This window comes from Ursus arctos, unplaced genomic scaffold, assembly GCF_023065955.2.
Source record: "Ursus arctos isolate Adak ecotype North America unplaced genomic scaffold, UrsArc2.0 scaffold_21, whole genome shotgun sequence".
Lineage (NCBI taxonomy): Eukaryota > Metazoa > Chordata > Mammalia > Carnivora > Ursidae > Ursus > Ursus arctos.
This window is the reverse complement of record NW_026622886.1, coordinates 20138663-20163417: the sequence shown is the minus strand read 5'-3', so window position 1 is coordinate 20163417 and position 24755 is coordinate 20138663. Positions and strand designations below refer to the sequence as shown.

Genomic DNA, 24755 nt, shown 5'->3' with positions numbered 1-24755 from the left:
GCATCCTCATTAAAAAAAATAATAATAATAAATAAAAACAAAAAAGGCATCAGTCAACCCATGGAAATGGACTACTATTCAAATGTAGAGTATTTACTCGTCTTAAATCTATGAGAACATGTTTTACAAACACAAAAAAGTACAATCAGGGGTGATGAGACAAACATACATAATCTCCATCAGAATTTATGGAATTCAGATAAAAAATCTGCAGAGCCCTAATGCAGATAGATGAACCCCAGGACTTTGAGACATAGTTTAAACACCTAAATCAATTAAAAATTATTTATTAGTATTCTTTGCATGGCTGTTCTATCTATTATTTAAAACAATCCCCTGTATGTGGGGCATTTGGTTAGTTCTATTTTTCTCCAATGAAAATAATACTATAATTAATATCCTTGTACAGGGGCACCTGGGTGGCTCAGTTGGTTAAGCGTCTGCCTTCGGCTCAGGTCATGCATGATCCCAGGTTCCTGGGACGGAGCCCCACAGTGGGCTCCCTGCTCAGCAGGAGGTCTGCTCCTCCCTCTCCCTCTGCCTCTCAACCCTGCTCCTGCTTGCTCGCTCATTCTCTCAAATAAATAAAATCTTAAAAAATAATAATAATAACACCTTGTACCTATATTTTGGTACAATTCTTTGATTGTTTCCTTAGAATAAATTCCTAGAAATGCTGGGTCAAACTAAAGACATTTTTTAACCTTTTGGTAGATCCTGCCAAAATGCCTTCCACATATTTAAATACTGGGTTGAGATTTCTAGCTCAATGGAAGGAAGGAAAGGCAGAGATTAGCTTTAGAATCCTGGATTTTAGACCTAGGTTCACCATGTGTTAGCTATGTGACCTTGGGCAGATTACTTAACCCTTCTGTTTCTCTGTTTCCTTACCTATAAATTAGATATAATCAGTACTTACCTTATAAAGTTGCTGTTAAGAATTAAATGAATTAATGTTTGTAAAGCTCTTAAAACAGAGCCTGACTTATAGAAACCTTACATAAATGTTCACTAATTCCTGGTTCTTCGACTTTGGAACTTCAAAAACCAATTTTTTTAAAAAAGAGAATTTAAGGAAATCACTATGAGTTTGCCTTTTTGCCGAAATAAAAACACTTTTAAAAAACCCAGTATGTAAGCAACATTCCATAAAAAAAATTTAATAACATAAAAATTAAGAACACAATGTCAAAATAAATGACTTTTACCATTATATTTAGCCTTAAGACAGATTTTTTACATTATCGTTATTTTTCTCATTTCTCTACGGAGCAGTGAACATTCTATTTGTTCACTGTGTTTGAGAACCAATGTTCTAAAACTCTTACATTTCTATTTTTCACTTATTAATAGTTAAAAGTTTTTAAATTTTAGAAAAAATCAGAGAATTTGGACAGTAGTTTTTGTGAGTTATGTGAAAAAAAGATAATAGGATCTTCAGGTCAGCTTACTGGCTTTGCAGGAAGCAAATAACAGAGGAAAAAGAAACATTCTCTCATATGGCTCTCAAAGAAAATAAAAGTGAAGCTTTTGGCCAAGAAACTTGACATCCTACTTTTATTCTGATAGAGGAGTCCCTATAAAGCTGTTGAAGTGGAAATGAAATTCCTGAGTCCCTAAGGGCCAAATCATTTGTGGACAGCCAGGATGTGGATGAACTCCCAGCAAGACCTGAACAGGAACACAGAAGCACTTAAGGAAACCATGTTAACTACACTAATGGCATAGAAACTGATCGACCTGCAATGGTCTCCGTCTTGAAAACAATTTGGGATGAATAATGAACGCTATTGCATTACTTGTTGACTGGTTTCCTAAGTCATTCGTTAGTTGTCAGGCATATATTTAACAAATATCTAATTATAATAACTAGCATTTGGTAAGAATTCACTAAGTGCCTTGCACTGTGCATTGCATTACTTCCTTTCATTGTGACAGACATTCCTTAAGGGAGTATTGCTCTAAATTCCTTTTTAAAGGTGACATACAGACCTAGAAGCTAAATAAAAGGTTGTTCTAAGATTCCACACAGGTGGAACCAGAACACAAACCCAGTCCAGCTGATTTCAGAGGTCTTGCTCTTTTTTTTTTTTTTTTAATATTCCATTTATTTGTTTGAGAGACAGAGAGAGCACAAGCAGGGGGAGGGGCAGAGAGAGAGGGACAAGCAGACTCCCCACTGAGCATGGAGCCCAAAGATGAGGATGAGCTGGGGCTCAACATGGGGCCCGATCCCAGGACCCTGAGATCATGACCTGAGCCAAAGTCAGATGCTTAACTGACTGAGCCACCAAGGCACCCCCAGAGGTCTTACTCTTAACCAGGGCAGCACACTACTATTCCAGACCTATTTTATCATTCTTAAATGTTAAGGAGAAAATATAATGTCCCCACCCAACAAGAAAAGAAAACATGTACTAGTCATCATTAGCAAGTATCCTGGAAGAGACCTAAACTAAAAGGAATCTTCCATCCCAGGCTAGGCTCCCTACTTACTTTATTGCCCTTAGTAGATTCCAACTTTGGCTTTCTCATCTCTTTTTTCTTTGAAATGAGTGATGTCTAAAGTTCTGTCAACCAAGGAATTTTTAGGGGTAAAAGATTCAATTGAGTTCTTTTTTCCCTAAATTGAAAGTTGGCCTTGAGTTAACAATTTAGGTGGGGTATAGGGTGGGAAAGGAAGACCACACTAAGAATATTAAGTATTACTTTATAAGATTATTTAGTGTTTATTTATTTTTAAAGATTTATTCATATATTGGAGAGAGAGAGAGAGACAGAGAACACACGAGCAGAGGGAGGAGCAGAGGGAGAGAGAGAATCCCAAGCAGACTCCTGGCTGAGTGCAGAGCCTGATGCAGGGCTCAATCCCAGAATCCTGAGATCATGACCTGAGCCAAAATCAAGAGCTGGACGTTTAACTGACAGAGCCACTCAGGTGTCCCATATTATTTAGTATTTGGTATTATTTAGAAGATCATTTCTTTTATTAGTCATACCTCTCGTAAGGCCATAACAATTACAGGCACACATGAAGAAGAAATTTGTCTATGAATTATGGTACTGACTATCAAGGACTGTGAAGGCACTGAGATTATATCTTACTTGCAAATTAACAGTAAGCCTGCCACAGTTTTATGCATGCTGGTAAAAGGCATGAGACTCCTGAGTCAGTCACAACGGATTTTATTACTCACATCAATGCCAGTAGCCAGAGTATCAGCACTTTCTTGCACTGGTTTCCAGAGTCTCAACCCCCACAAGGTGACATGAAAGGAGCCAGATAACATCTGCACATGTACTATTTGCATTTCAGGAGAGGAGTGCTGAATCTTTTATAATAGGCAGTAAATAAACCTGTTCCTTTGCTCCAGAAGGAGATAGGACTTTTATTTTCCAAAACCATTCACTACACAAACATCCTTGAAAGGATAGTCTAGAAGGAACACAAGACAGACAGAAATGTGAGAGACCCATGGAAATTGTCTCCCAACACTGACCATTCTGCTTAATAGAAGAATACATGTTTGAAGACCGTATCTTGCTAGATCCATAGATGTTTATAAATGTTATAGTGGCAACAAATTATTCACCAGGATCTTGGACTATTCCTTTTTTAAAAAGTCAGTTGTGTCACCACACTTGTCATATTTTCTACAGATCCTAATGAGTCAGCAAAGAGTTTAACAATAAATTTTCACACAATGTAAAATGCAGTGTGGAAACGGACCCAGAGCATCCCAAAGTTAACATGTTCTAAATATACAATGTAAGCATCTACACTAAGGCTGCTGAATACAAAATTCTAGAGTCAAATGATCTCAATAAACAGCTATGAGGCTTTTTAAAAAGGTCTGAAGCTTAAAGTCTAGATTAAATGATACTGAATCCCCATTTCCTCATTATCTCTTGTGAGAGATAAACTGAAAGGAGAAGGAGATTTCTGTCTTAGGACGTTTTTGTATAAGAATCCAAAATTTTGAGCTACTATTCTTTCGCTCTAATCTATCAATACCGTCCTCACTCATAAAAGTACACTAGTTTCTTCTTCCCAATGGCTCATCAGATTCTGAGTCTCACAGAAACTCCTTTTCATAATTAAAAGCTAATATAATGAGATTCAGAGATCTGTGTTCAAAAAATGTCTTTTAAGTATTTCTTTTTTCTGCTGTGATGCTAGGCAGCAGGGCCCAAGTTACAAAAATTAAAGTTAAAAGCCAACCATTCTGTTCCCCATATCCATGAGTTTATAGTTGAACTCCATAAAAACATTTTCATTGCCTTTCCCCTAGTCCGTTGAATGTTACTCTATGTCTTACAGTTCCCCATTTACTCCCACAAGCCAATCTCACGTACCATTCATAAAATGAAACAGCAGCAAAGATTTGCGGCTTCAAAATGAGGACATATTGCCTTTTCCCCAAATTTATTTAACCCAGTTATAAACACCCAAACACTGACAAAAAGATGTGGAAAATGTGGTGTGATTGAGAACTGCATCTCATATATTGTTTTTTAAAATATTTGTGTGGCAGAGTACTATATATCTGTGTTTCTGTGGCTTTGGAAACACAGCGCTAGGAAACATGAAATACAATTTTGTCTCCTAATTTCAAAAGGCTTGCTCTGGCAAACAGCTAGAAATAAACTCAAAATGTGACTGAAAGCCAATTTTTGCTGTTTTAAAAAATGTAACATTCAATCAAATCAGAGGTTGGTTTCAAAAGAAATGTCATTTTCCTTCTTTGAATGGCATAACACTCTCTCTCTCACACACACACACACACACACACCAACTACATACCCCCTAGAGAATCCTTAACAAAAGCTAAGCTCTAAAATTAAAGAATCTGTAGAAAATGTAGTGATGCACCTGAAAATTGTTTTCATTCTCTCCTTTGTGTGAAATTCAATTACATAGAAAGCAAATAAATGGAGCAAACAATGAAAATGGCACATGGGATTTTTTTTCAATTACTATAAACTGCACTCTCTAAAAGAGAAAGACCGCTTATGCAGCAATTCCACCTAATGACAGGCATTGTTCTCCTGTTAGGCTATTTCTGATTTTTGGAGCCTCCTAACACTAAATCCACTGTTAACTCCTTTATAACAAGATTCTCTCTCCCCATAAATGCAAACTTAATAATATTGCTCTTATCTCAATCCTTCTGTGAAAAAAAAAACAAACAAACAAACTTTAAAGCTTTGACAATACTAAGAAAGACACAATATGGTATTGACATCTTTCTAGAAATACTTCATTGAGCCTACTGTGACCATTCTAGGGCAGCAAGAATGAAAAGTATGGAATTTCATTGCTTTAACTCAGTTCTAATGTATTGCTTTAGAATTAAAAAAAAAAAAAAGCTACTCTAATATATAAATGCAGCCCTTATAAAAATACCAAAATATATATTTACCAGATTAATCTTCTAGAAAATTAAAGTACTAAAATCTTTCTTTGGATTCCCTTAAATAGCAATCTCTTCTTATATTTAGTAGATGACTCAAGACCACTTAAAACTTTGCTCCAAAGACAAAAAAACCTAGTTTAACCACATTTCTTGATCATGTCTAGGAGAATATTACCAAGAGAGATTGTCTTAATTTAAAAATATTTTTATTAATATTAGAATTAATAAATATATATTTAATTCTCTCTATATAACTACATGTGTGACAGAATATATATTTTTATTAATATTAATATATTTAATTCTCTCTCTAAATCATCATGTGAAAGGATTTTAATCTCAAATTGAACTGGAGGATACAAAGTGAGGAATCTCACGCACATGCCCTCAGAAGAACAGAACTTCAGAGCTGAGACACTGATTTCCCATAAACGCGTGATTTACAGAAGATGAGACTTATCTCCTCACCAATGAACATCCAACAGAAATCTCTCCCATCCTCCAGCCAATGAACTTACTGCTTGGACTCTGGCTGGACGTCCCCCTCTTTGCATTCCTTGTTCTTAATTCTGTCCTAAACCCTCAACAGACTTGCCTGTAGCTTGCTACAGCATGCATTTCCCAAATTGCAATTCCTCCACTATTCCCAAATAAGCTCAATTTCTGGTCATTTAAGCTTGTCTCAGTTTACCTCTTTATTTAGGTTGATGTATATGTCATATATATGTCACTTTCCAAACCTACATCATCTGGGCTTGAACTGATAAGGCACATAAGATATAAATGACTTACTACAGATGTCCTGTTCCTCCCACATAGATTTAATTGCTTTAATGGGGAGCAATCCCTTGAGCCAGAAGAAATTTAAATATCAGCGACAAGCTGGTGGTGACATTTCAAGCTCTTCTGCCACATTCAAAACAAACTCCACCACCCACCTTCTCTCATGTCTCAAAACAGTAAGACCTATTGGTGAAAGCTTTGGAGTCCTACCTATATACACCTGAGGTGATGGGACAACCAGGTGACAGACCTCACCACCTCCCAGTCCTCTTTCTGGAGACAGTGTAGTATGGTGGAAAGAGCATTGGGCTTTAGAGTCAGGCAAACCTGGAATCCAATCCATTTGCTAATATTGGGTCTTGGGTTGGTTGCTTTATATCTCTCTGAGTTTCAGGTGCCCTCATCTGTAAAATGGGGAAAATTAAACCAGTCTTCAGGGTGGTGTATGTAGAGCTGCAGACAGAGTACATACATGACAGTGACAGGTAGGCATGAGGGAATCCTCCTGGTGGGGGAAGTAGCACAGTTTCCAATGTTTGAAGGAGTTAAAGTATCTGTGAGATCTCTGAAAACTTTGTCTTAGACCAGACCTGAACATCACTATCAAGGATGGGAACTGTGTTGTTCATGCATTCACTTATTCATTGCATACATGGTCACGGAGCTTCTTATCTAGGCTAGCAAGAAAGACAGACTCATGCATAACTAACTGTAAGACACGGGTACTATCACATAGGTAAGCTGAAGAAAGGGTTGGAAATGACAGTCAGCAAGGTCCCCAAAATAAGAGGGGACCTTTCAGGTCAAATCACATATCGTCAGAGAAGATTTAGTAGAAGGACACTGCAGGGGAGTTTCAGGGCCATCTATTAGTGGTTCATCCCTGTCTCTCTAGGAGTACGTAGTGGGGAGCAGTTGCACCCCCTCTGGAGACCTGCAGGGTGGTCTCTCCATCGGCACCGTGGCAGGGACTCGGAAGGGGAGAGGTTTAGGGAGTGGATGCATTCAGGCCACAAGGGGTTCCAGGCTTCCTTCTAAACCAGCTAGACCTTCACAAAGTGAATGGCCTTCAATACCACCAACTCAAGAGAGTGGTTTAGTTAGAAAGGAGAACGTGTGAGGGAGTAGAAAAGTTTTTCTGCTAATATATCCTTCCAGATGGGATGAGGGAGTCAGATTCATTGTATATTTGACAGGATGAATAACCAGTCTAAAAGTTTCAAATATAAATTAGAGTAGACTGATGAATAATAAAGTGATGGGGGGCCACAGAGGTACCCCTATCCTGGGTATTTCCCATGTATCAGGCAAAAATTTGAGACAGACAGTTAGTATCCCCACTTAAAAATGAGCAAACTGAAAAACTGAGAGATTAAGTAACTAGCTGAAGGCTTACACAGATATCAAGTGGGGGAGCTGGGTTTCAGACCCAAAACTGCTTACAACTCCAGAATCTGCATTCTGCCCCACTGCCTACATGCTTATTCAATCTCTAAATGGCTCAGTGGGCATTCCCAAAACAAGAGCTTATTAAACTGCTATTTATTTATTCATCTCTATTATCATAAAAACTCTTACTAATATTTACTATAACAATGATAAATTTCTCTATCTTAAGACTTTTAGGTCCTGGGGCGCCTGAGTGGTTGCATCTGCCTTCAGCTTGGATCATGATCCCAGGGTCCTGGGATGGAGCCCTGAGCCCGAGCCCCGGGTAGGGCTCTCTGCTCAGTAGGGAGCCTGCTTCTCCCTCTCCCTCTGCCTGCCACTCCTGCCTGCATCCGCCCCCCCCCATCCCCACCAAATAAATAAACTAAATCTTTAAAAAAAAATAAAAGTTTTAGGTCCCAAGGACATCTTTGGGGTAAATTTAACCAACCCCCTCAATTCTACAAATAAGGAACTGAGCTATCCCAAGTCAACTGAGCTACAACTAAAACACCAATGGTTCTCTTAAAAATGTTAGAAAAAATGAACCTCTTTGTATATACCTATTGATGATGATGAAAATCAGAGTTTGAAATAAAATTGTGATATACTAACAAGATGGTATCAACCAACCCTGGGACTTGACACCAAAAGTTAGAATGTTTTCAAACCTCACTTACTAACTTTGTTGCTGAATAACTTCACAAAAAGCAAGTGGCTTCCTAAACACTGGCTATTTGGCTCTCCCTTAATCATTCCTAAAAGAGGGGCACCTGGGTGGCTCAGTCATTTAAGCATCCGCCTTCAGGTCAGGTCATGATCGAGGGTCCTGGGATCGGGCCCCACATTGAGCCCCACATCGAGCCCCACATCAAGCCCTGCGTCAAGCCCCATATCGGGCTCCCTGCTCAGCAGGCAGCCTGCTTCTCCTTCTCCTGCTCCCCCCACTTGTGCTCTCTTGCTCTCTCTCTCTCAGTCAAATAAATAGATAAAATCTTAAAAAAAAAAAAAAGCATTCCTAAAATATCTAAGGTATGTTCTGGTTTAAATGTATCCTTAGTGGGTTAATTTTTAATTAAAAACCTGGTGATGCAAAACTGAATTTAATTTTTTTCTCAAGCAGAAGTAAAACCTTTCTGAAAGTAACTGAAAACAAAGACATTGCCTGGAAAACAAAAACTAGGCAAAATCAATTATAGAATAAGGCTAATGTCAATTATTATGGAGTAAGGCCATTGGCTAAAGTAACAGAGACAGAAAATTTGGCCTGTGGCTTTGTTCGTTGATTTATTTTTATCCTCCCATCTTCAATAGGATTATTTTTTCCATAGCGAGCTATTGATCATTTGGAAAATTATTTTTTTATAAAAAGACCATTTATTTCCACTGTAAAATGACAAAATGAAAATGAAATCTTCCTCAGAAGAAAAAGTCTTCAACTTCATTAATAATAAAAGAAATACAGATTAAAATGAAATACCAAGTTTATACTATGAAACTATAATCAAAGATTTTCCGCCCAATTCTCAATGTTGGTAAGGGTATGAGACAACAAGTTTACATGATGTTTTGACAATATTAAGAAACTAAGGCAATCTTCTTGGAGATCACTTGACAATATTCCTTTAAATGTGCATTTTTTTAAAGGTGCATTTATTTGACACAGCAACTCCACTTCTAGGAATGTAACCTCACATTGCCTCATATGCAAAGACTTGCCTATAATGACATTGATTACTGGGATAGCAAGGAAGGAAGGAAGAGGGAAAGAGAAGAAATTAAAGAAATCAAAATGTCCACCTATAAGAACTGGTTAAATGAATAAATACGGTACACTGCATTAATAAAAAGCAGTATTATTTTTCCATTAAAGTGATGTTGTGGGGTGCCTGGGTGGCTCAGTTGTTAAGTGTCTGCCTTCGGCTCAGGGCATATCCCAGGGTCCTGGGATCAAGCCCCGCATCAGGCTCCCTGCTCCACTGGGGGCCTGCTTCTTCCTCTCCCACTCCCCCTGCTTGTGTTCCCTCTCTCACTGGCTGTCTCTGTCTCTCTGTCAAATAAATAAATAAAATCTTTTTTAAAAAAAAGTGATGTTGTGGATAAATATTACTGAGATGGAAATCATTCACCTATGTTACTAGATTTAAAAAAAAAATACAAAACTCTTTGTACTTGTATGTTTCCATTTATATGAAGTTCCAGAACAGGCAAAACCAATCTGTAGTAACAACAGTCATCAGAACAGAGGTTGGCCGAGAGGGTAGAGAACAGGTGAAGAGAGTAGACACTAATTTGAAAAGAGGTAAGGGAACTTACTAGAGTAATGGAAATGTTCTAATCTTAGAATAGGGCTTGAGGGACAGAGTGGATATACATTTGCCAATTCATCTAAATGTACATTTAACATTCCATTCTATGTAAATTATACATCAATTGAAATAAGGAACAAAACTCCTATATGTATAACATAATTCATCATTAATAAAAATAATGTTTGAATATATACCTGCAGAAAAGGATTTGGAGATGATTTTTTTTTCTTTTTTTTAAACTTGCCAATGAGCATTATAATAATTAAAATAAATACAAATATACAAGCATGTCCAAATGTGTTTCAATGAACCTCTCCTGCCCTTAATCTCAAGATTGCCTCCCCCTTTCAAAAAGTAGAGTGTGAATTATCCAAAGCATCATGGAGACATGCCAGGGTTCAGAGTTCTCTACATTTCCATGGAGGGATACCCCTGGAGTCCCACCCTTTGTGGAGGTCCTTCAGAGTGTGCTCACTGATCATTTGCCTCATTTCTCAGACAACTTCAAATGCCGAAGTTACACCAAGATCTTAGTCATTTATAGAACTCAAATTCCTCTTAGGTCCAGAGGAGAAAGCTTCAAATTACTGAAGGCAATGCAAATGCCGTGTATCCTAAGAAGTAGCTGTTCTTTGCATGTGTCCTGCCAAGCTTCTAAGAAAGGTTTTGCCATTAGTTCCAACCCCATAAGCAGCCCAGCCTGAGCCCCACCCCTTCCAGTAGGCCTATTACAGATAAGTCAGTCAGGAAAGCCTTCTATGGCCAGGTGTGCTCATGGCCAAGGCTGGGTGTCTGCCACCTCTTGCTGGTAGCAGTTCATGTTCACATGCAGCCCACAAATCTCCACTTGGGCTGCTGGGTCGTTAACCACGCAGGCACAATTACCAACTAACAATAACAGTGCAAACAACCATAGGGCAGTTAGTTGATGGGTGGAAAAGAGAGGATATAGTCACAAAAAGATGAAACACAATTATATTCCTCTTCCTTAAAACCCCTGCAGGATGGATACAAACTGAGAACTGAAGTAGGTGGGAACAAATGAGAACAGAAATCCAACTTTTCCTTGGGATATAGCCAAAAAAGTTAATAAACAAACAGTGCTAAGAATAGTTCAAAACCCAACAACCTGGCTTGGGTCTAGACCAGGGGTGAAGCCAAATACCCAGAGCATCCACATCTCTAGCCCACTGAACAACTTGCCCAAAATGCCCCACAGGACAAATCAGACTTACGTGATCTCAAACTGAACATCCTTTCATTGCTCCCACCCTACTGCTCCTTTTGCAAAGCCCCCATCTCAGTGAATCACACTCCAATCCACCCCTTTACTGGAGCAAGAACTTAGATGACATTTAAGCTCCCTCCTTCATTTTCCACATACCATCAGTTATCAGGTCCTGTAGACTCTACCTTCTAAGTATTGTTCTAATTGGTCTTTCCCACCAGTTCATGCCAACTGTCACAAAACCTTTTCTCCACTTTACTGCCTGAATAACCTTCCTAAAGTGCAAATCTGATGTCATTGATTTATTCTAGTATTTTCATGACTCTCCATTGCCTACCCAGAGGTTTCTATAGACAATCTGAGGTGCCTTCACTATTAGGTATTTAAATATGTGAAATCATGGGATTTAATACAGTAAAGTAGGAGATGGTACGGACCTGGAAATGACCTGTCCCACTTAAAGGCATTCAAACCTGAAACTATTTTAAAACAGCTGTTCCATCCTAGTAAAACTCTTTTTGAGGTCACTTTGATACTCCTGGTCCACACAGTAGAGTCTGAACTCCCTAGCCTGAATCTAAGTCTGTGATACAGCTGATGCCTGCTTCTTTGGCCTCATCTTCAACTATTCACAGCAAGTAGCTTTCGTTTTCCTGAGGATTCTTTTTCACACAGCAGTGCCTTTGAATTTTACCTTCCCTTAGCCTGAGCCCCTCTTTTTCTCTACCTTGCCTGATACTCTCATTTCAATACCTCTACTGCCAGCCTTCCTGGAGCCCTGGGGAGAGCTGTATCCTGGACATACATCTCTTATAGTTCTTTCACAACTTGCAAATATTTATTTATCTTCCCTACTAGTTAGTACTTAGGGGACTTGTCTTATAATTGTACAAATCATACGTTACAAAAGAAACAGCAAAGGCAAGAGACAACTTTCCTCCCCAACATCTTAAATAAGATTGAGGAAAATATTGTTTGCATCACAGACTACATTTTTTGAAAAATTTTTGGGTGTCCTTGGAGAACTATGGAGATTTTAGGGGGCTTCCAAATATGCTATGCTATGCCCTTATGTAGTCTCTGCTCACTAAACCTTTATTGAATATGACATTGCAACAATCTTATGCCAGAAAAGCTGCTTTAGGTCTTGATCAATTTCACAAAATGTTAATGGGGGTAGTATTAATCATTACCATGAATTTTCAGTGTTGAAAAGAAAGAAAGGAAGAAAGACACTGTTACATGCTCCAGTGCCTTTTAAAAAGTCACTCTAAGAAATAAAAGGGAACTCAACTCCACTCCCACAACTGGGTCACAAGATCCATTAGCTGAAGTAGTTGAGTGCTCAGTTACATGAAATAGTTCTATTTCTCAGAACTTGCCCAAAGGGATCTCCCCTGCCTGCAGAGATAGAAGTAAGGAAAAAAAGAATCTTTCCTATACCTTTAAGTTTGACCTGCCCCATTTTCCCCTCCCTTCCTGTCCCTTGATTTAAGCCAGTGGGGAGGTATGGAAATAAAATGGGAGGTTCGAAAGGGAAGAGATTGTGAAGGATGAAGGGGAGGGTAGTAGTTGAGGCTTACAAGGTATCTATGTCCGTTGTGACCAAGGTTAAGTGAAGTCAACCACAAAGCTCCAATAACCTCATCACTTCCTACTTTGCACACTAATAGGCTGACCTCTAGGTTTGACTTAAAATTGAGTGGTCTGGCGTGAACTCATTCATTATATACCAGTTCCTACCAGAATATTACATATATTTTTATCTTAATTGTTGTCATTATTGTTGGAATTATAAGTGCTTTTATTCTTATTAACCAATGTGAAAGCAATTTACTTAGTATTGGGCCGAAAAAAAACCCTCAACAAATAGACTCCATTCTAATACAAAAATGAACATGCTAATGATAGAAAATTGAAAAAATACAGCTAAGTGTAAAGAAAAAAAACCCACCTATACTCAAAAACCTTTTGTAATTGGGACTTTATTATATTTACTTTTAACACTTAAAAAACTAACTTTGTAACAAGCTCTTGCCTTGTTCTTAGAAAATAGTTAAGCATTGTTTTTTATAGCTACACAGTACCCTTGGAAGTGGATACATTGTAATTTATATAATCATTTCTTTATTACTAAGCATTTAGTTTCTATAAAACATATTTTGGATTAATAATATGGATTTAAACCTTTTAATAGCTCTCAATACTAGCAATGACTAAATGAAAACTCTCCAAACAAGGTGTAGGCAGCAGTAGGGAACAGTTTAGGAAGCATTTTAGTCATTGGTTTCCTTTAGCCAAGAAAAACAGGTACAGTATCACTGAATTATAAACAAAAGCAGGAACTACTCTGAAATTTCCTCAAGAATAATGTATTTCATAAAACTCTGTTGACTTGAAGGTGGAACCAGTTCTAGGAAGGCTTTGTAGGAAAGAGAAGAGTGTTGAAAAAGGAGCACAAATACATGAGAGGTAGTATAAAAACATGAAGTTGGGAAAAAGAAACCACAAGTTCTTAACATGACAGCGGACTTTTCCACCTACCAGGGCCTTTGATGGGGACTAGATACTGATAAGCTTGCCCCAAGTCCTTAAATCTTGAAGAGACTCTTTTTTTTTTAAGATTTATTTATTTATTTATTTATTTATTTAAGAGAGAGAGAGTGAGTGGGTGTGCGAAGGGAGCCCACTGAGCTCGGAGTCTGATGTGGGCTCAACCTCACACCCCAGAGATCATGACCTGAGCAGAAACCAAGAGTCAGACATTTAACTGACTGAGCCACCCGGGTGCCCCTTAGAGGAACACTTTGCTAAACAAAAACTTTAACAACCATTTGTTAACAGTGATCCCCTACCTACCCTAAGTGTCTTTTCACCAAATCTTTCATCTTTTCCCATGCCCTTGAGACTTCACCAGAAACAGAGTAGGTAGCCAGAAGTTTTCACAGGTTCAACATGGCTAGAATCACCACTGTGCAATGCTTTTAAAGTGACAGAGAATTTAGAGTCTTCCTAAAACCCAATTTCCTTGGACCTTTGTGTCAATCTGGGGAAAATAAAATGCTATGTACCATTATACTTTCATTTGATTTTCACTTAAATCAATTTTTTCTTAGAAAGCTATCTTAAAATTTTGAAATCACTCTACATGCTTTGCCCAAAGTGTTTCCAAATATTTCTTTTAACAGTTTGTCTTCACAAAACTCTGAGAGATGGGTAGGGCAGGTATTATTAACTGTATTTTGGAGATAAGAAAAGAAAGTAAAGATGCTACCACCAGAACCCAGATGTTTTCTCTTTTGGCCCAGGGTGCCTTCTCCTACAGACTATCCTATCACAATGACTTTGGCAGATGGCATTGTTGGAAACTCTATGGAGACATGACTTGTGCTTCTGTGATCAGATATCTCAAAAGGAATTTTGTACTTGTTTAAAACCTGACATATAAACCCTGAATATTCTCTTGAAGCATATATAGATGTATTCTGTCTTAAAGAATCTCCAAGTTTCTTCAAATGTGGATTTAAAAATTTTCTTGTCTAATTAACCTACATAGAAGTAGGAACCAAAGATAATTTTAGCGTTTATTTTTCCAAATAGTTAAAAGGGATAAAGATGAATCTTTACATATAGTAACATATTTGAAAAACTATGTTGACATTTAAAATGGCAAATAAAACTAGGAAATGCAAGTGTGTCTCTTCAAAGCAGAAAAATCTACAGTATGTGTGGTTTAAATTAAATAAGTGAATATTTATCTTAACATTACTAAGCTTTGTTTAAAAAGGTAGAACAGTTCTTTATTTCCTTTCTTTCCTTCTTTCTCTTTCTTGTTTCTTTCCCTCTCTCTCTCTTTCTCTCTGACTAGATATATAAAGGCTCAGCCTGGAAAATTCATCAACAGAAAATGCATCTGTACGTATGTGTATGGCTGTTTGCCTTTTTAAATAATGTGACTTTTCTGTAAAACTGGAATGTAAAAGACTCTTGGAGAACATACAACTGAAATAGAATACATCTTCTATATATCATACTTTAATGTATTATTTTCTTTTTAAAAATGAAAGGAAAAGTAACGTTGAAAGCTACTTTCATTATGGATGAGGGGGTCTGCGTGTGCATGTATGTATACACAAGTGTATCTTTGTTGTTGAAAAGCAGTTTCTAAGAGCCCTCAACTAGCCTGAATGTGGTTACAATTTAGCACTTGACCACATTGAGTTTAACTCTTTAGATTGGACTTGTATTGTTTCATGTTTCCTGAAAAGACTGCCATATCTTGAGGTTAAGAACTTTGTCTTCTATTTCTTTTGTATCCCCCACAGTGCCTGCCACACTGTTTATATTGAGTTTAAAAATGGGGCACCTGACTGGCTGAGCTGTGGACCATGCCACTGAATCATGGCATTGTGAGTTCAAGCCCCATGTTGGGTGTAGAGATTGCTTAAAATTAAAACCTGGAAAGGAAAGGAAAGGAAAGGAAAGGAAAGGAAAGGAAAGGAAAGGAAAGGAAAGGAAAGGAAAGGAAAGGAAAGGAGGAAGGGAGGAAGGAAGGAAGGAAGAGAGGAAGGAAGAAAAAGAGGGGGGAGGGAGGGAGGGAGGGAGGGGAGAGAGGAACTAACTCACCCTATGTTCCATGAGAACCAATTCTACTAACCATCCAATCTTTGAAATAAATTGTTCTCATTCTCTAAATGTGAAACTAAATGTTAATATTATTATTTTGTGGGACATCTTGACCCTATAATAATCTACATTTGTATGATATGGTTGCAAATATTATTAGTATTATTATGAAAAACAATGTTTTTGTGCCTGTTCTCTGGATATTTTAAGGCCTCACACATAATTTTATAAATGTGGTGAATGGGAGTAAGTAATAGAAAGCAGAGAAGTCCACCATCTCTAAATCTCTAGAAAATTTTTTTAAAATTTATTTATTTATTTATTTGAGAGAGAGTAAGAGCATGTTATTGGGGTGGGAGGGGCAAGAGAATCTCAAGCAGACTCCCTGCTGGGCAAAGAGCCTGTCGCAGGGTTCCATCTCACAACCCTGAAAACATGACCTGAGCCAAAATCAAGAGTCAGATGCTCAACCAACTGAGCCACCTAGGCTTCCCTCTAGTAGATTGTTTGTAAGGGTGTGGAGATACCCCTTAGAAGGGAGAGTTGGAGACATCATAGAACTATCTGGGAGCTCAGACACATTAACTCATACCAGAATACAAGCAGTGCAACTAAAACTTCTTGTCTCAGCCGAGTCTAAAATTAATTCCTTTTCAAGCAACAGGTATTTACTAAAACCGCCTTTGTTGTATTCTTTCTTTTCCTCTTTCCTAGTTCCGGACGGTTTCTGCCCCTACATCTGGATTCTGGTTTATAAGCTATGACCAGCTCGTGACTAAAATACCTTATTCTTGACCCTGTACCTGGATGGTTGACAGTGTTACCTGATTCCAACTTTGCCTCTAACTTTCTAACAACAGATCCAGACTTCTCTCGTCCTTGTCTGGGTGAGTCCATTTCATGTAGCAGTTCTTCATCCTTTTAAAGGGTTCCTTGAAAATGTATGAAAGCTATGAACTCGACCACTCCAAAAAAAAAAAAAAAGTACACATATACACAAACACACAAACACACAAAGATTTGCATACATTCCTAGAGGCCACTTTCAAAGGGCTTCTGCTGATAGTAACCTATAGTGTAAAACAAAAACAAAAATAACCCACAAAACAATGCAATCTAGGATAAATCTTTATAGCCACCAATGAATGACTTCCTTTCAACTTTTAGATAGAAGGGAGAAAGATAAACTCAGCTATCCAGAACCAAACTAATAAACTTATATGGTTCTTTCTAATCCTGATTAGGTTTTTTTGTTTTTGTTTTTTTTTAAGATTTTATTTATTTATTTGACAGAGAGAGAGATAGAGAGAGAGCCAGCGAGAGAGGGAACACAGGCAGGGGGAGTGGGAGAAGAAGAAGCAGGCTCCCAGCAGAGGAGTCCGACGTGGGGCTCAATCCCAGGATCCTGGGATCAGGTCCTGAGCCAAAGGCAGAGGCTTAACAACTGAGCCACCCAGGCAACCCTGATTAACTAAGTTTCTAAACAGCCACAAAAGTTCAAAGACCTCCTCTGTTTCAGTCATTACAAACAGATGTAATTAATTCTTGGTGGAGTTTGAGAAAAGCTAGTCCTTGTCTTTATCACTTTCAAGATTTTTCTTCTAAAAAATCACCAAAGTAATATATGTACATTGAAGAAATGCTGGAAAGTGAGGAAAAGCATACATAAGAGTTTTAAATCACCTGAAATCCTAGCAGAAAAGATACCCAATCGTCATTCAATGGACAAATTTCCAGTCTTTCTTAATTCGTAATTTTTAGATTGCCAGAACACCTTTCCTTCAAGTTCTCCTTCAAGTTCAAGTTCTCCTTTTACATAAGAACCTGTTGTACATTCAAAGACGCAGTTCAATCTTTAGGGGTGTAAGAAACTTCTAGGTTACCTAAGACTTGCCCCAGGTCTACACACTTCCACACTCTGACTACAAATTCACCTGCCAGCCTCTTCGTCTGTATATAGCATGGACTGTAGCTGATTGCTATTTGTGTCTTCTGGTTATTAGCTCTGCCATCAATGTTTGTCATTGTGATGAGAATTACAGTTTTGGAAATTCTACTGCTGAGTTGAACTCTTGGCTTCATTGCCACCTTCTTGTCTGTGAACTGGACAAGTTATATAATTCATCTGTGCCTCAGTATTCTCGTCTGTAAAATGGGCATGTTGGTGGAGAATAAATGAGTTAATATCTATAAAGTACGAGGACACAGGATGTCACCTTGGAAGCACCCATGAGATGCTATAATTATTCTTTATATATTATTGTTATCATTTCCCATGATGTTTTCTGGTTTGTTAGTTCTGCTCTGTCCCTGTTGGTCCAGCCACCTAATCTACTGTACCCTAGCAAATTCTCCCTAGACTTAAATGATTTTGCCTCGGAGTTTTTCAAGTGCATTCCTTTATTCAGTTGATACTTTTTGAGAATGACTATGTGTAGGGCCTAGAATTGGCCTTGGATAGAGCAGAGTCCTCTGCCCTCAAGTGTTTGGAATCTCAGGAACAACAGATTAAAAAATGAAATGAAAAGAATATTTGTAATACCAAGTGATGAATGTGACCATGGAAGAAGTACTGGGGACAGAAACAGGGATTGCAACCAGACTTTGCAGAAGGAGAGAAATAATGCCTCCTGAAGGAAGGGTCTTTAAATGGAGTCCTGAAACAGGAGTTAGCCAAAGAGCAGGTGAGAGCCAGAGAGAAAGACGATGTTTGGAAAACAAGGGATTTGACTATGAGCTCTAAGATCCCTTCCAGTTCAAAAACTATAGGACTCCACTGTCTACCTGATATGGAAATAGACCTGACCCTTCCTGCTATGTCCATCACTGGCCTAAGCACCTGCCAAATGTGATTTTAGTTGGAGGCAGCAAAAGGGATAGTTTTGGAGAAAGCATAAGCTGCCATTAAGGCTCACTAAAGTAGCCATACTTTTTTCTTTGATACGTACAATTGATGTTTCTCGATATTATGTCAAATGTTATTAAAACTGTGCTTCTAAAAAGTCTCCTCTTTCAACCAAATCACTGGCTCTAAGCCCTATCTAAAGAGAAATTCTACAGTTCTTTGTGTAGCTACTTGCTATAGACTGTATTACTTTAAAATTCATATGTTAAAATCCAAACCCCCAATGTGATGGTATTAGAAAGTGGGCCTTTAAGAAATGATTAAGTCACAAGGGCAGAGCCCGCATGAATGGGATTAGTGCCCTTATGAGAAATCAAGGGGTGCTCCCTCGCCCTTTCCACCTTGTGAGGACACAAGGAACCAGGAAGCATCTATGAATGAGGAAGTGAGTTCTCAGCACATGCTGAATCTGCCAGCATCTTGATCTTGGACTTTCCAACCTCCAAAACTGTGAGAAATAAATGTCGGGTTCTGAGGACTGAGTTGATCATATTCCTCAGTTAGGGTAAATATATATAACTTTTTATATATAGTCCCAAACCAAAACAAATAAAAATCAAGGACAGATTTAAAAATCAGCATAAATAGCCAGAGAGAGAGAGATAGAGACAAAGAGAGCGAGCGAGAGAGAGACAGAGAAGGAAGTAGACAGAGGGAAACAAGAGAAGTTGATTGTATTTGCATTTTCTATAGAAGAATATGATTCATGATATAGTAATTATGCCAGGAGAAGAAATCAGCAACATATATCTACGGATTGTCTCATAACCTATAACTCAGTTGTAACACAAAAGTATCACCGGATCACCTGGCTTTCTGCCCTCCTAGGGCTTGTAGTCTAGTTATAAGAATGAAATTCTGTTTCACCACACAAGGATGAATGCTGATAATCAAATCAATCACTATTAGATGTTCACATAGAAGGGACCATTAAACTTTTTTCAATTCATGAAATAATATTGGTCACAACTTTTTGCATAGGTGAGTAGTTTTTATGTCCTAGTTTTCTATTTTATATTTTATAAAAACATTGCATAATTTGCAAACTCCACTTTTGGTTATTCCAATCATTCTAGAATCTAATACTTGTATCATGAGTGTGTACAACTTCTTTCTAACAGAGATTCATTTCCATGCCCCATGAAATAGAAAACATTTCTCCTCCTTTCTGTTTCCTTCCTCTCCTCCATTTTCCTAATGGCTTACAACTTCAACAACAATCAGCTCATGGCCTCTCTAGTTTCCTCCACACTCCCAACCCATCTTCCCTGCTCCAACAACCCAGATTATTTTGAAGGAAATCTCAAACATCATATCACTTCAGCTCTGAATATTTTAGTATATAACTCTAAGAAGTAAGCAGTTCCCTTTTCAAACATCATCATGCCCCCAAAAATAACTACAGTTGCTTAATATCATAAAATAGTGCTCGCATTCCCTAATTGCCCTATGTCTTTTTTCTTATTTTTCATTTGTTTTAATCTATATCAAAACAAGGTCCATACATTACAATTGAGTAACATGTCTTATACAGACGAACGTTCTTCTTTAAGCCTTTCTCCTCAAATGAAAATGCAGAATTATAATGTAGCAAAAACAAGCAATTCTGAATGAAGAAGGAGTTTAAAATGCTGTGCTGAAGAAGGTGGTGAAAATGTCAAGTCACTGCCTTTGCTGAGGAGATAAGCACTTGGCATATACCTTTCCCTGAATGATAAAGAAGGAAAGTGGGAGCTGGGCTTCCCGGTAAACATTTTTATTAGCCACCCAGAACTGCAGATAAACATGATGTGTGTGAAACAAAGTGCTCTGCAGTAAATAGGAATTGAGGAAATAGAAAATGAGTTGTAAATCTGAAAATCATTTCTTTACTTCAACGAAAGAGAAACTTATAAACAGACAAACCAGTCTCCTTTAAAGTCTTGCTAATGCTGGTTGCTTAATCCTTTTTAGGATTTTTAATCCTAAAGCTTTAGTTTAATTTAATTTAAGCCTTTTGAATTTTCAACTATTGCTTATTCCATTCTAATCTGTGCCTTTTGTAAAAGAAAGAAAAATCACTTTAGATGACATGAAATTGTAATCAAGACTTCCACTTCCATTGTGCACTATAAGAGCTTCTCCTACCATCCTACCTTAAACAAAACTTTTTCATTTTAAAATGGAAAGAGGGGTGCCTGGGTGGCACAGTGGTTAAGCGTCTGCCTTCGGCTCAGGGCGTGATCCCAGCATTATGGGATCGAGCCCCACATCAGGCTCCTCTGCTATGAGCCTGCTTCTTCCTCTCCCACTCCCCCTGCTTGTGTTCCCTCTCTCACTGGCTGTCTCTATCTCTGTCAAATAAATAAATAAAATCTTTAAAAAAAATAAAATAAAATAAAATAAAATGGAAAGAAATCCCAGTGTCAGAACATAACACACACAAAATAATTACCATGCAATAAAAGAGGCAAGACAAGCTTACAGTGATACAGTGCAGGAGTTAAGAATATGGGCTGCAAAAAGAGAAAGGCCGTCCCTGTTTCTTTGCCTGTAAAATGGGGACAATATATAGTAGCTGTCTCCTAATGCTGCTGTTGGGATCATTCAAACATGATCATGAAAAGCACCCAGCACTGAATAACATTCAGTAATGACTAGCTATTATTATTATTGGAAAGACAGAGGAAGGGATGATTTGTCATGATCAGTTTTACCTTGAGAGATACAACTTACTTTATGGTAATGTTGTGAGTCAATTACAAGAGATTACAAGAGAAGGCAGCAAGCTCCCTGCACGGCACCCCTATTGCACTGCCTCCCATAAAAAGACCCAGGGAAAAGAAGTACCCTGGAGAGGGAATGTTAGTTCTCCACTCTGGTGGCTCCAAATATTTGAAAATAGTACAAGAAATGGCTCCGTGTGTAATAAGTTCCAGGTAAGACAACACTGTGCTAAGTGCACTAAACAGATTAACCTGAAATTGGACTCTGATCCCCAAGGAAACCGGCCGGTGTAGCCCAGTCCTTACTGGCCCTGCCGAGGAAAAACAACCTTACATCTATCTCAACTGGGATCTGGCTGGATAGGATCTAAGCTTTGAACGGTGCCTAAGCCCATTTCAGATGCATAATACCTGTTAGACAATACTAAGCAGAGAGTTTTGGCCTGGGGTGTGCACCCTACTACTGAGGAACTGACATAGGAAAATGAAGATCTAGCATTGTAATTCAGCCTTTCCCTATTCTATCATTTTAGTGAGACAAAAATTTCCTTTTCTCTTAGGTGTTTCTCAAATAATTGCAAAAACTAACTCAAAAAATAAATAAATTAACAAAAAAGTAGGGGGTTGTTATTTATAGGATAGCATTCTTCTGTTCAAATCATTTTGTTGCAAAATTCCTTTAAAAACCCTTTCCTTACAACTCACAGCCCTTTCCAAGCACCTGGCCCTCTGCATTATTCCTCTACTCCTTGAGGAAACAGAGGAGGAGAATAGATCTCCAAAGAAAATGTCCTTATTAATAATATCCTATGTTTAAATGCTTTATAGTTTTAAAGCACCCTCAGATCCACTGTGGTCTTGTACAAGATGGTATAAATGATACTGTACCTATTTGACAGGTAAGAAAAATTACATATAGTGATCAGTGCAGGTGAGACCTGAACTCAAGACCTTTTCAAACAAATGTAATGGTTTGGAACCTGAAGCAAGGGGCCCCATGTCATATTTGCCAGTTTTTTGTGCAGTTTTTCCTCCCTTCAGTGAGTCTGTTCCAGCCATCTTCCTCTTTCCTCCTCAGTTAATTCTGATTTATGCCTCACCTCGTATAACTAAATGGGAAAGATTTGAGCAGACCAACATCCAACCAACTAATATTCACTGAACACAAACTAGAAGCTAGACCTGTGAAGCAGAGGGAAACTAAATGTTCTTTATCATTTAAAAAGACCATGTGAGATTAATCATTTTATCAATTTGAACCAATTATCTATTAAAATAATATTTGCATACTAGCCAAAATGGAGTCCCTAGCTAGATGTGTTCAGTCCCTGTTTATAAAACTGGAAATAAACTTCAAGCGGCTTCTATAAGAAAGCTAAGGCTTAGAAAATGTCCCTGCATGGACTTGATAAGATTTCCGATTGTGCCATGGTGAAATCTCATTTCTTAAATCACTATTCAACATTAACTTATTGTACAAACTTGCATCTGCCTGACCCTGGAGATAAGATGATGATGAAGTTAGATGCAGTGGTCATGAGCCTGAAGGAGGTCAGAATTGAGAACAGGAAGCCCAGTTCCCTACTCTGGACTCTCCAAGGGACCCCAGGCTGGGAATAGTCAGGCCTCACAGCCCTCTGGGCCAAAGGTGAAACCCAGCTACTCGCACCCGGTCTGCAGCCACATGGGCCTTTACTCATTTCTCTCTGCTTCTTCCACTGGACTCTACATTAAGTTCCAGTTCCCTCCGCCTTGAAAGTTCACCAGGCTCTTGGTAGCCTTAGCTCCTCCTCCTCCTCATTTGGCCCTCAGCTCTTGACCTCCTGCACTCAGGAAGCCTCTTCTGTCTTGCAGCTCTGGCTGTCTACCTCCCTGTGAAACCCTCCACCACCTTCAACATTTCACATTTGTAGTTTTACATGTACTTGTGTGATTGTTTGATATTTGACTATATCTGCTCTCAGGTGCCTAAGATCCTGGAAGGGCAGGGGCTGATTTTAGATGCCAGTGCCTGGCACACAGTAGGCCCTCTAGGAATGAAAACCGAATAGTCACGCGTGCCTGGAACTAGATAGCCTGGGCTCTGTGGAGGGGGCAGGATGGATTTGGTCGGCTTCCTTAACACGGTGGGGGGGGGGGGGGGGGGGACACACCTCCTGGCTCCCATCATAAAACCTGAGTGACACTCTGAAATGGAAAGGCTGTTTGTCCCAAGTCCCCAGACTTGAAACTCTCAGCAGAAATACTATTATATTTAGTGTTGGGGCCCCAGTACCCAAGCTGTGCCTGTTACTCAGCATGAAATACACGTGCAAAACACTTCGTAAATATTAGCCATTGCCAGTATTAAGGAATACATTCCGGAGCGTGGGACAAAGTGGAAGATGTTACCCATAGCTTCAAAGAAATACTCAAGCTTGAATGGGCTCTTAAAAGAATACAAACGACCCCCTAACCAAAGATTAAAAAAAAAAAAAAAAAGGAAATGTGCCTTCTCTCTTTCCTCCGGAAAACAAACAAAACCCCCAAAACAAAACCCTCCAAACGAAAACCCTCTTAACCAACGTCTTCCCCTTTCTAGGCCTTCACCCTCTTGTCTCCCCGCACCTCACGGGCGAATTCTGGACGTCAGTCACTGCGGAGACTGCCATCGCTGCGATGCCTCCAGGCATTTCCTGACCAGGGTGCAACTTTGTGAGGATGTACGTAGTCGGACCTCCTCTCCTGTAGATGATATTTAAGGCCTCCATGGGGCAAGCAACAGTGTTTATAAACAGGGAGGGAGGGGTCTTTGCCTTTTTCTACACGCGGGCATTTTAGCGACCTACTGCCAGCCCGCGCTCGGCTGCAGCCCCAGCCCTCAGGCTCTGAGGAACCCACGCGGCCGCGCGGCCGGGACCCCGCCCCCCGCCGCAACCGTCCCGGCACGCAGGCGCAGGGGCGCGCGCAGGGCGGGGCGCACGGAGGCGGGGCTGCGCGGGCCCACTTAAATATAGGGGCCGTGGGGGCGGTGCGAAGTCGCCGCGGCGCTGCTGTGCAGACGTCGGGAGTTCTCACAACTGTCTCCTTGTGGCACGAGCCTCGAGCCTCGCTCTTCCCCCGGCGGCGACGGCGGTGGCGGCGTTGCCAGCAGTAGCAGCAGCAGCAGGAGGGAGCGGAGGCGAGCGGGCGGCGGGCTCCATGGAGAGCGGCGGACGCCCGGGCAGAGGCGGCGTTTCCTCTCCGGCACCCGGGCTGCAGTGACCGGCGCTTGCGTCCTGCCCCACGTCGAAGCGGCCGCCGGCTCTGGGACTGACCGGCCTCGCTGCCACTCCCCGTGCCGCCGCCTCGCCTCCCGGCGCCCCTGTGCCC

The 24755-nt window shown here is 39.4% G+C and overlaps 1 protein-coding gene across 1 annotated transcript in view; it reads right to left on the bottom strand.

Moving 5' to 3' along the window:
- The window catches only part of EEA1 (early endosome antigen 1), a 474430-nt gene extending 450162 nt beyond the window's left edge, over positions 1-24268 (bottom strand). The window contains exon 1 of the mRNA XM_048218026.2: positions 24012-24268. The gene's annotated coding sequence lies outside the window, so the exon portion shown is untranslated. The remainder of the gene's footprint in view (positions 1-24011) is intronic.
- Between the last annotated feature and the right edge of the window lie 487 nt (positions 24269-24755).